Below are 12,766 nucleotides of genomic sequence, written 5' to 3' on the forward strand. Positions count from 1 at the left end.
CTCTAACTTTATCTCTTGGATATATCAGTTACTTTTTATGGAACCACCTTTCCCAAGGCCCATGAATTTTCCAAGTGTAGCCGAACATTTCTTTTTTCTCCTAGTCCATACTCTAGCACCTCTTACTAGCATCCCAAATGGGGTATGGTTTTGGAATGTTGAGTTTGTCTTTTTGCTGCTTTCACTTCTGCTACTGTCTCTCTCTGTTGGTAATCACACGTCAGGTGCTGGCTGACTATCTGCATCTTCTGAAAGCAGTACTGCTCTTAGAGTGGTAAACTCTGTTCTTCTGGAACTTCTGAATTTTTTTTTAGATTACCTACAGTGTGTAAATAGACCCTTCGGCCCAACAAGTCCACACCGACCCATTCCCCTACATTTTACCCCTGCCCCCTATCACTACGGGCAATTTAACATGGCCAATTCACCTAACCTGCACATTTTTGGACTGTGGGAGGAAACCGGAGCACCCGGAGGAAACCCACGCAGACACGGGGAGAATGTGTAAACTCCACACAGTCAGTCGCCCAATGCGGGAATTGAACCCGGGTCTCTGGCGCTGTGAGGCAGCAGTGCTGAACCACTGTGCCACCATGCTGCCCACATTTCTTCTCCTTGTGGTGACAGTCACATTTATAATACTGCAACTATGTGGTATTTTCCCAGATCAACCCTCCTTGAGGTTTTTAACCACCTCTGCCAGTATTTTGTACCGGCAAAGACTGTTTGATGTATTTTACTGCCACCAATCTGCCTTTGTTTTTGCTTTCTTCTGTGTCTTTGTAGAGGCTAGTAGTTGAGGAAATCCCTCTGTAGAGTCTCTACAGAAGAGGAAATGTTCATGGATAACAAGAAGGTTTGTTGCATGTTTGCAATAAATATAACTCCATTCGGTCAAATATAGGGACTTTATGCAGCAGTTACAAATAGATCTGCTCCCTCCAATGAGCAGAATTCTTGTTTGCATCTCCAAACTGTGTGAGACATCAAAAGAGTGAATGGAATCAATGTAAATTTAACATTAACCCCTTCAGAACCATTATCTTAAATCCTAAGATGTGGCATTGGGTCAAGATTTTGACACGATGCTCCCCCTTCCAGTTTTAATCCAAACAGGTTTGCTGGTGAAGGAAGTTTTTAGGTCAATCAGAACAATACACAGGCAGCTGTTAGCTTTGAATGTAACCCAGTGTCCTGGCTTTATAGCCAGCTCATGGATTTCCTGTCAGCAACTGTCCATGGGGCAACTAAGCAAGAGCATAGTGAGATTTCCTTAACTAGTGAAAGTGACAAATGGAAAGCTTTTAAAATGCATTGCTGTAGCCATGCCCAGATGAGAGGAGACTGGTGCTAAAACACTTCTTTCTTGACATGCAAATATTCTCTGTAAGCTGCATAGTCCCTTGGAGGGGCTGTGCATTAAGGTCCTGTTCCCAGAAGTCTCTGCTACACAGGGACCTCAGAGATCAGAGCCGCAGTGATAAAAATGAAAGGAAATGTAGTTTCTAGGTGAGTGACAGTTATTTGGAAGTCAATCTGCTTGTCTTGGGCTTCACTCACCTGGAGATACACTTCTCTGTTGTCAATCACTTCAGAATTGAAGAAGTTTATGCAGCTCTATGTTTTACCTCTGAAGCAGAAGAGGAGGAGCTCCAGCAATAGCACCTGGACCAACACCAGCACCAATGCAGCTGCCTTCCACTCAATCATATCCTATTGCATTAGACAGAGGGGAGGGATACTGAGATCCAGCACAAAGAAGGTGAGACCCCCAGCACACGGCCTACACATGGATGATCAGCTGTCTCTACTTGCCTGAGCAGCAGTCACCAGCAGACTCTAGGTCGCATGCCAGGTCAATACCAATAGCTGCAACAACCTGGAACAAAAGCTGCTTCTCAGAGGATCAGGAGGACACATACATTTCAGTTGCCACTTGGAAGTATTGTCTGGTTCCTGGCTTCTCCCTTGAGTTCTGCACTCATTTTTTCCTGCAAGGAAAGAAAGTAAAGAGTTGTAAATGTGGAAAATGAGAAAAAAAATCAGCATTTATGGACAGTGACTACAAGACATGGGTGTGAAATGGTGCATAAATGAGGGTGAGTGTGATCTGAGTGAATGGGAATCTAAGATGGTGCCTGTAGCGAGGTAAATGAATGGAGCTTTAAAGTGTATTGGTCTGAGAAGCATTGTGTAGGAGAATAGTGGGAAAGTCAGAGTGTGGGATCTGCACCTTCTCTATCCTGGTGAAAGTGAGGACTGCTGTAGATTAGAGTCGAGAGTGTGGTGCTGGAAAAGCACAGCAGGTCAGGAAGCCTGATGAAGGGCTTTTGCCCAAAATGTTGATTTTTCTGCTCCTTGGATGCTGCCTGGCCTGCTGTGCTTTTCCAGCACCACACTCTCCACCTTCTCTACCCTGGTGAGCTCCTTGAACCAAGTGTCTAGCTTGAAAGAACAATACTCCTACAACTCACTTCCAACCATACTTACTTGATGGAGAGGCTAACTATTTCTCATGACTGTGCAAAACTACACCTCATTTTCAAACAGCACCTCAGATCCCACACAGTAAGAATGAGAGACCCGAGTGACAGATTCCTACATCTCGTTTCCATTTCTGGGGTTGCTGAAGCCCACATAATTCAACATACCGCCAGTTTGAATCCTGGTGGGATTAATCCCAGTAAATAAAAATCCTTTCTTTGACAGGAAATTGGCAAATTGTCTGGCCTATTCTCTCTGATGACTGAAAAGCCTGAATTGGGATCCTAATGCCAAGATTGAATTAAAGGACCAGTTAGGTAGATTGGCCATACTAAATTGCCCACAATGTTCAGGGACGTGCAGGATAGGGGTGTTAGCCATGGTAAATGCATGGTTACAGGGATAGGGTAGGGTGATGGGTCTGTGTGGGATGCTCTTCGGAGGGGCAGTCTGGATATTTTGGGCTGAAATAGCCCAATCCACACTGACCCTCCAAAGAGCATCCCACCCAGACACATCCCCCTACCTATTTTTTAACCATGCATTTCCCATGGCAAAACCACCTAACCTGTCAGAATTCTCTTCTATTCTAAAGAAATAGAATTTGATTTGATTTGATTTGTTGTTGTCACATGTACCAAGATACAGTGAAAAGTGCTGCTTTACATGCTCTACAGGCAGCTCGCACCAAACAAAATATCTCAGAGTAGCAGACCTGAGAGCAGAATACAGAGGGAACCTTGATTATCCGAAGGACATGGGCGGGGAGTATTTCGATTGGTTGATTGAATTCCAGATAATCGAATGCCAGATAACATAGTTTAGCCAAGCATTGGGACCTTGTGATCTTGCCGGATAATTCGATATTTGGATAATCAAATGCCAGATAATCATGGTTCCTCTGTACAATGTTACAACTGTAGAGAAGGTGCAGAGAGAGCAAGATCATGAGAGGTCCATTCAAAAGTCTGATAACAGCTGGGAAGAAGCTGTACTTGAAGCTGTTCGTACATGAATTCAAACTTTTTGTCTTCGACCTGACAGCAGAAGATGGAAGAGAGTATAACCAAGGTGGGAAGGGTCTTTGATTATGTTGGCTGTTTTCCCAAGGCACATGAATTATTGATCGAGTGAGTGAGTGGATGGAAGCTGAAAATGTGTTGCTGGAAAAGCAGGTCAGGCAGCATCCAAGGAACAGGAGAATCGACGTTTCGGGCATAAGCCCTTCCTCAGGATGGAAGGCTGGTTTGTGTGATGGACTGGGCTGTGTTTACAACTTGCTGTAGTTTTTTATAGTCTTGGGAAGAGCAGTTGTCATACCAAATAATGGGGACATAATAACAGTTTTAGGTCCATTTCAGGACATTAGGCAACCGTGTGCACCTTGCTGGGACTGTTCCGCTTTTCTAGATATGGATGAGAAACTGGCCACTGACAAATGCAAATTTAAATATCTTTTCCTAAAATTCACGTGGACCCAAGAGGAGCTAGACTGCTCCTTCCCACTTGTCTTGGACAGCAATACCTCACAACTCTAATGTTTACTTTCTATTTGTAATATGTCTCCCTGTCCTACCTCAACTTTCCCACTCCCAATACTGAAAAACTTACAGAGAGTAATGAACACAGTCAGCCCATCATGCAAACCAGCCTTCTATCCATTGACTCCATCCATATTTCCCACTGCCTCGGGATAGCAGCCAACATAATCAAAGACCCCTCAAATCTTTTCCATCTTCTTCTGTTGGGCAGAAGATATAAACATTTGTACACACGTACGAACAGATTCAAGAACAGCTTATTCCATGCTGTTATCAGACTTTTGAGTGGATCTCTCAAATGTTAATTCTGATCTTTTACTCTCTTCACCTTCTCTGCAGCTGAAACACTGTATTCTGCACTCTCTTCTGTTACCTTGATGCAATTTGCATGGTACAATCTGCCTGCATATCATACAAAATAATACTTCTCACTGTGTCTCAGTACATGTGACGACAATAAATAAATCAACCAACTAAAACTTGTAGGTCACAGCTGGAGAGGTGAGCAACATGAGATTAATGTCTTGCAATGAAGAAGATGCATTTTGATAAGGGATAGACACCAGCTAGGCTAAAGTACTGAAATGAGTCCCAGTTTTAGACTTGCCTGAGGACTCTTGTATGGTTTGTACATTGGCCCAGATAAATTTCTGCTCTATTAGTCTAGGAAAAAGAGTTGAGAAAAACAGAAAAGGAAAACAAAAACAAATAGTGTTTAAATAAATAAACACTGCACCGTTTTGGTAAGTTGAAGTTTTCTTTCTATTTTGTATCTTTTCTCATTTAACAACAAAGTATGTCCTACTTTCACCTATGTGTGGAAAACTGATTCTAAAGGTAGACAATGTTGTCAAGACAACCCAGGAATAGAATGTTGTGCATAGATCAAACCTGCCATTAACAGATCTTATTTGCACACCATTTGACTATGGCTTTCTGCCCAGAAAAGGAGAGAATGGCACAGCAAAGTGACCACCCTGACTGATTCCTGCTTGGTCCCATCCATTTCTCAAACTGCATTAAGTAGGTTGAGAGGAGATAAAAGTTTAAACTGGTGTGCAGACAATAATTGTGCTAAGGACGGTAGTGATTACAATGAGGAGAAAGTGAGGTTTGCAGATGCTGGAGATCAGAGCTGAAAATGTGTTGCTGGAACAGCGCAGCAGGTCAGACAGCATCCAGGGAACAGGAGAATCGACGTTTCGTGCATAAGCCCTTCTTCAGGAATTCCTGAAGAAGGGCTTATGCCCGAAACGTCGATTCTCCTGTTCCCTGGATGCTGTCTGACCTGCTGCGCTGTTCCAGCAACACATTTTCAGCAGTGATTACAATGAGGTTAGCCAGATCAGCGAGGTCATATTCAAAGAATATGAGTTCCCAGATTGGGGCTGCTAATCTGGTCCATTCAGAGACACCTGGCTGATAGATAAGAACAGGAGTGTTAGAGGTTCTGTTTACTCTGAGAGCTCGCTCTAAAGGAGCTGGATCAGTGTCAAGGACTCTCCATGTGTAAATAAAGGGTGACTTGGTGATGGGACACCAGCCTCTGTGGATGTATTTCAGTGGTGATGAGAGGAAAGCATGCTCCTGAATAAATTCACTCGCAACAGATATCTTTCAGTTGGGGTAAGCATTTCTGGCATCATGCTGTTATTTGTGAAGCTTAACTTGTTTGCTCCTGCCGTCAAAGACTGGGCTCAGTATATGGAAAGAATGCATTATTTTTATCAGGCAAATGACATTGGGGCAGATGTAAAACAATGAGTGATTCTCCTGACAGCTTGTGCACCGGCAGCTTTTTTGGTTATTAGGAGGCTAACTTTCCCTGAGGTGCCAGATACTAAAATCTTTCAGGAGTTGATGGATTTAGTTAAGGAATATTATAACCCCAAGCCTCCTTTAATTGTGAGACACTATCGGTTTTACTTGGCAATTTGAAAACCAGGGAAATCCATATCAGGATTTCTGACTGGGTTAAGACAACGGGCAGAGGCATGTGACTTTGGTTTAATACTTAATGAGATACTGAGACACCATTTGGAATGTGAGTTAATGATGTAACTATGCAAAAACAGCTACAAGCTGAAGCCCAACTGGACATCAAGCAGTTACCACAATGGGATTTACCATCGGAAAATGTGACAAGTGGAACATATGGGTTTCTGTGTATTCCGATGGAGGTGGGCACCCTCGCCAGTCTGACTGAGTTTGGAGAACACCACTTGAGTGAAGGCAATTGCATAACCTCACTCAGGCTATATCCTGAACAGAGGGACTCTAGGTCAGCCCACAGCAAAATCCCAAAACAAAACCAAGCATTGACCAAACTATTAATATTTTCTTCAGGATCCGGACCAGCATTGTAGTTGCTGCCAGTATGTGGACTCGAGACAGTGAAAGAGTCCCATTAGATCCAAACTGTGTGAGGCAACCCATACGCCAGAATCTAGGGGAGTGCACATCCTGGAAGGTCCACCTATATCTGGAACTGGAACAGTTTAGCAACATCCAAATCAGAACCAATCAAAATAAATGTCTGGTCATCTGATTCGAATGGAGGTTGATACTAACACTGCCGTTTCAGTGATCACAAACAAAATTCACTCTGGATTCCAACCCTTAAATTCACACAAGACCCCAGCTAGACTGAGAACCTATACCAGGGAACCTTTACAGATTAAGGATACAACTTCATTTCCGGTCTCTTATGAGAAGCAGCCGATTCAGTTAAAAGTAAAAGGCTTGGATCCAAGCCTGATGGGATGAAATTGGTTGAGAAAGATTCACCTGGATTGACTCAACATTTTTCATTTAGAAAATGGCTGCCTGAGTGAAGTCCTAATTAAGTTTTTCAGGACAATGAAAGGAGCAAAGGCCACCTCGCATGTTGACTAGGAAAGAGTTCCATGATTCTGCAAGGCCCGCCCAGTGCCATTTGCCTTATGAGCAAAAGTACAGGCAGAAATCAGAAGGCTGGATAATGAAGAAATCTTCAAACCAGTACTATTTGTGGAATGGCAGCACTGATTGTACCGATAATGAAGCCTGGTGGTTCAGTTCACCTTTGTGGGGACTTAAAACAAACAGTAAACCACCTTTGACAATAGGATAAATACCCAATCACTCACATAGAGGATTTATACACAAAGCGGGCAGGGGCGGGGAGAAGGGTGCTTTCCTTCATGAAGTTGAACATGAGCAATGCGTTCTTGCAATTGTGGTTAGAGGAAAATTCCCAAAGTATGGTACAATTGATACCATAGGGTTCTATCAATATACAAGACTGCCTTTTGGTATTATCAGCCACTTTTTCAATGGATGATGGAGAACATTTTACTTGGTCTACCCCAGGTCATCTTTATTTAGATAAGGTGCTACCAACAGGGAAACCCAATTAGGAGCATTTACAGATCTTGAACAGTTCATCCAGATGGGCATATGTCTTGGAGAGGAAAAATGTGTGTTCCAGGCACCTTAAGTGACCTACGTGAGCTACAGTTTTGACCGGACTGAGTTACACCGATTGGAAGGTAAAGTGAGGGCAATCAAACATGTCCTGGCTCCTATGTCTACTGGAGTTTAGGTGAATTATTTTGGAAAATTCATACGTAACTTGGCCTCCATTCTGGCACCTTTGCATCAACTCTTAAAAAAAGGGTCAGCCTTGGACATGATCATGTAGCCCAGCCAAGGTTTTCAGGGAAGTGAAGGAATAGTTATCTTCCTGTAAGATATTGGCACACTGTGATCCCAAGCAAGATCTGGTATTGATATGCAATGCCGTTCTGTATGGCATTAGCTCATTGGTGGCCCAATGGAGAGGAACATCCAGTAGCAAATACATCCAGGATTTTTGGCTAATACAGAGTGTTAATACACCCAGATGGGGAGAAAGATTTGGCAGTCATATTTGGAGTCAGGAAGTTACACCAATACCTTTACAGATCCAAATTTGTAATAATAATGGACCACAAACCCATGCTAGGTCTACTTAAAGAGGACAAGGCAGTGCCACCCATAGCTTCAGGCTGAATTCAGTGATGGGCTTGAACACTAAGTGTGTATAATTACAAGTTGGAACACCATCTACACGTTAAGTAGCAAAAGCAAATGAGTTGAGCCACTTCCCACTGATAGATACACCACCGGTGGTACCACTGGAAGAATCTGTAATGATTCTAGTCACAGCTGACAGTATCAGAAAGATCTGGTTCTGACAAACTGAAACAGCTGGTGGTGATGAGGGAAGTCAAAGGACCGTCACAACAAGAACAGAAACCTTTTTGGATCTGGACAGACCAGATCACAGCAGAGAATAGCATATTGTTATAGTGACTAAGACAGATTGTCCTGAGCAAAGGTCGCTGCCAGATACCAGTTGAGTTTCACCAGGGTCATCCAGAGGTTTCCAAATGAAGATGTTGGCAAGAAGCCTTATGGTCAGGATTGGATGCCTTATGGTCAGGATTGGTGTGGCAGTGCCCATAGTTCCAACTAGGCCAAATATTACCACCAGCAGATCACCCATATTTGTGGGAATGGCCAGATTTGAGCAGCAAGGTTAGTACTGGTTAGTACTGCTGCCTCACATTACCAGGGAGCTATATTCGATTCCACCCTTGGACCACTGTCTGTGTGGAGTTTATGCATTCTCCCTGTGTTTGTGTGGGTTTCCTCCAGTTTCCTCCCACAGTCCAAAGATGTGCAGTTTAGATGGATTGGCCATGCTAAATTGCCTCATAGCGTCTTGATAGATTAGCCATGGCAAATGCAGAGTTATAGGGTAGGATGGGATGGGTTTGGGTGTTTTGGGTGGAATGTTCTTTGGAGTGTTGGTATGGACCCGATGGGACGATTGTCTTGCTCCCACACTGTAGAGATCCTATCATAAACTCTGGACACAATTACACATCAACTGTATAGGTCCTTTCATGGGCTCAGTGTTCTTAGTTATGGTGGACAAACACTCAAAGTGGCTGGACATGTATGGAATTAATTTGTCAAACATGGGGATGCTGATAAAAAAAACTGTGAGCATTTATCACAACACACCAACTCCCTTAAATGTCGATCACAAATAATGGGCCATCGTTTACCAGCTGGGCATTTGAGTATTTCCTAAAGTCGAAAGATATTTGTCATATAAGGACAACTCCATACCATCCATCATCCAACGGTCTTAAGGGAAGAGCAGTCCAAACTTTGAAGGCAGGCTTAAAGAAACAGCCTAAAGCTTCACTCGATACCAAACTGCCCTGGTTCCCATTTGATTAAAGGACCTTCCCTCATGGGAATACAGGGATAGCTCCAGCAGTGTTGCTAATGGGGAGAAGACTCTGCACTAGGTTAAATCTGATCTTCCTGGACCTGGAGGGGGAGGTAAAATGGCTTCAGGAACGCCAATGCTGGAAACAAGACTCCAGTAAGCAAGAGAAGCCTTTTACTGTAGGGGACGACGTTTGGTGTAGGTACCTTGGGAATGGCCCTGCATGGGTAAGAAGCAGGATTGATGTGAGTTCAGGTCCAGTGATGTACAAAGTTTGGATCGGTGCGATGGTCCTGAACAAGCACATGGACCATATGAAAGCTGCAAACTCGCAAACAGTGCAGGAGTAAAATGTGCTCTGCTCCTCAACAGCCGGTCTGACTGTTCCAGAATCCATGGGTTCTCCCTCTCCATCAAGCGTTAAAGTTACCTCAGAATCTAAGTTGGACATGGTGGATGTTGCTGCCTCAACGCCTTCATCTCCTGAAGGACAGAATGAATTTCTTCTGAGATGCTCCTAGCACAAGAGGTGAGTTTGTGTGTGTAACTGCACCCATATTATAGGCAGAGTTGGATTAGTCTGATAAGAAACCTGAGTAGTAATGCCCATCTTCAGGCAGAAATTGCCTTCTTTTACAAATTTTTAAATGCTATATAATTTGTCTTTGTTATTTGCTCCGAATAATCTTTAACAGTGCTAAAACACCCCAGGACGGGCTACAAATAAAAAGAACCAGCCTATGTGCTTGGACTCAGAGGGGGAGGGATATAGTGATTATAATGAGCTCAGCCAGGTGGACCTCATAGAATATGAGTTCCCTGATTGGGGCTGTTAATCTGGACCAACAGGAGCCCTGGCTGACAGATATATACAGGAGTGTCAGACATCCTGCTCACTCTGAGGGAGCTGGATCAGTGTCAAGGACATCCCATAAGTAAATAAAGAGTGATTTGGTGATGGGATACCAGCTTCTGTGGAATTATTTCAGGGGCAAACAATAATTATCCCCTATGCAGGTAGTACTCTGATGCAAGAGGAATTGAGGGGGGTGGGGTCAGGTCGGTGGAGGGGAGGCGAGCAGTGGCTGGTGTAGGGTGCAATGAGTAGTTCTGCATTACTCCTTGCCTGTAAATGTTACTGTTATCTCTTGGCTGCAAACACAGCAAATCCATCTTTAAACATTCTAAACCTTTGTGTCTTTTTATAGATCTTGCAAAGACACATGTGTTTATGCTATAATTTCTTCCCCTGAACTTAAAAGAAGGATTTGTTTCAAGTAAAAGTAGGTTGCATTCACACTATCAGTCTTCCAGGGCAACAAGCCATACACAGATAATAACAGTATAAACAGCTTGATGTTGCTATTTTTGAAGTCCCTTTATTATTCACTGACTGGCAGAGATTGTGTAGCCTGATGTACTTAAGTGCAAACTACTCAAAACAGGTAGCATCTCTTTAATTAAACAACATTAGAACGCTAACACCAAAAATAGTAATTTAGCAGCACATCCTCAAAAGTGAGGGTGAAAAGCGCCAGAATGTATAAAGGCTGTTAAAGATTATTCGGAGCAAATAACAAAGACAAATTATATAGCATTTAAAAATTTGTAAAAGAAGGCAATTTCTGCCTGAAGATGGGCATTACTACTCAGGTTTCTTATCAGACTAATCGTCTTGCATTCCAAATACATTTGCTATTTAGATTTATTGAGCATGCCACACCTAGCAACAACTGTCCTCACACACACAGTGCTCAGTGGAACATCAGTGTAACAGCACAGGGTAGAAAAAAACAAGTAGGTGCTGTACACTGGAGAGAGGGCGCTGATTACAGACCACTAATTTGTTATGCACTTCAGCAAATCAGCAGTGATTCATATGACAAATAAGGAGGAAAAATTAACAGCTGTCATGGTGTGATGTGTTAATTTCCTGACAGTCTCAGCACTGAAGCCAATTACTGATTTAAGGGCAGTAGAGAAAGCCCTGCTTGAGCTTCTAATTAGGCGCTTTCAGGACTAAAAGGATAAAAGTGAAATAAGAGAAAAAGAGTCAGGTGATCTGCACTCAATGAAACATATATATAAAATACATATAAAAGTCATACTCAGCAGGCCAAGCTGAAGTATATTTTACTGTATCATATAGATAGCTGTGCTGTTTCAGTTCTGACCTAATGCTGTAGTTCTTCATGTAGTAATTCTTGGATACATCAAGCCCCAGGGTTTACATTGCCCTCTCATCCAATAGCCCAACCTACCAGATGTAATCTAATAATAATACCTTTGTTTAATAGTGTCAACACCCATTCATCATGGTGCTTCAGAACAAGCAAACTGGGGACTTTAGTAGCCACATTGCTTACTGGGCATAACCATTCAGAAATAGCTACTGAAAACTGGACTGAAAATGGGCATCTGGATGTTACTCTCTGTGATTGAGCAGTGAAAAAAAGTATGGATCGTAAAGTCTCTCTGATTTTCTTCGCAGTCTAGAAGGATGTCTCTAGCCTGCTCCATTAAAATCCAAATGAAATGATGGAACAGAATTGTACATCTGCTAAACAGGGAAGAGCATGTCCTTTCCTGTCTAAATCCCTCCTTGCTGACAATGCAGAAAATCAGGACACAAAATAAGCCTTTTGGAGAATGTTTTCCGAATGAACTAAGTTCAGAAGTTGCACTAACTGTCATTTTCTTTATCTGTTTACCTTGTGTAGCCCTCTTTCCTAAATTACTTCATGTGGAATCTATAGTTAACCTAGATTGCCCGACACCCACTCATTTCATGTGACCAGGTGACTACAAAACATGAGCAAATGCACAGATTAATTTCATTCTTTAACCTTCCTAATGCATCTCCGAGCATAGAGTCGCAGACAGCAGATCATCATATGATTTATAGTAGTGACCGCTGCCTGCATCTCTCAGGCTAATGACACATACACTAAAGTCATTGATTTGTATGAATAGCCTCCGCTCTTCATTTATCACAATTTAATGTAAGAGTTTGCAATGCAGAAAATTTTCACAAGGGAAGCTTGGACCCACAGGACTGACTGCTGTGGTATTCCTGAGGTTACAAGTCGTTTGCTGCTGTTTTTAAATGATGTTAACCGACAAATTTTCAGCACTCATACACTGATTATAAGGGAACATTCACATAGTCACCTACAAAGCATTAGCCTCTTATTTCAGTATCCGCAGTAATGTTCAGCAACTACTCTCGGTACATCATCTCAATTAATGCAGTACCTTTAGGGCCTTTTTCTGAGCCATTCTAACTTGGTTGTCCATTCTGTCATCAGCACCTAATCAACTAATGATGGCTGAAAATGAGAGAGGCCAATCCCAATAAATCCGTAAGATAGTAATTTCTCTCTTTTAATGCCCTTCTCCTTCGTTCTTCTTCCAGCACATTGCAGTAAATTAATGTCAGACGAGTTATTAGAATAGTGGTGCCACTGAAAGTATT

At 42.7% G+C, this 12,766-nt stretch overlaps 1 long non-coding RNA gene across 1 annotated transcript in view; it reads right to left on the reverse strand.

The window, feature by feature from the left end:
- Positions 1–899: 899 nt before the first annotated feature.
- Positions 900–12,766, reverse strand: part of LOC122558367 (uncharacterized) — a 243,906-nt gene continuing 232,039 nt past the window's right edge. The window contains exon 13 of the long non-coding RNA XR_006314113.2: positions 900–1,991. This is a non-coding gene — a long non-coding RNA (uncharacterized LOC122558367). The remainder of the gene's footprint in view (positions 1,992–12,766) is intronic.

The sequence above is a fragment of the Chiloscyllium plagiosum genome, unplaced genomic scaffold (genome assembly GCF_037043375.1).
Source record: "Chiloscyllium plagiosum isolate Xiang-an unplaced genomic scaffold, Cpla_swu_hap1 HiC_scaffold_17, whole genome shotgun sequence".
Taxonomy (NCBI): Eukaryota; Metazoa; Chordata; class Chondrichthyes; order Orectolobiformes; family Hemiscylliidae; genus Chiloscyllium; species Chiloscyllium plagiosum.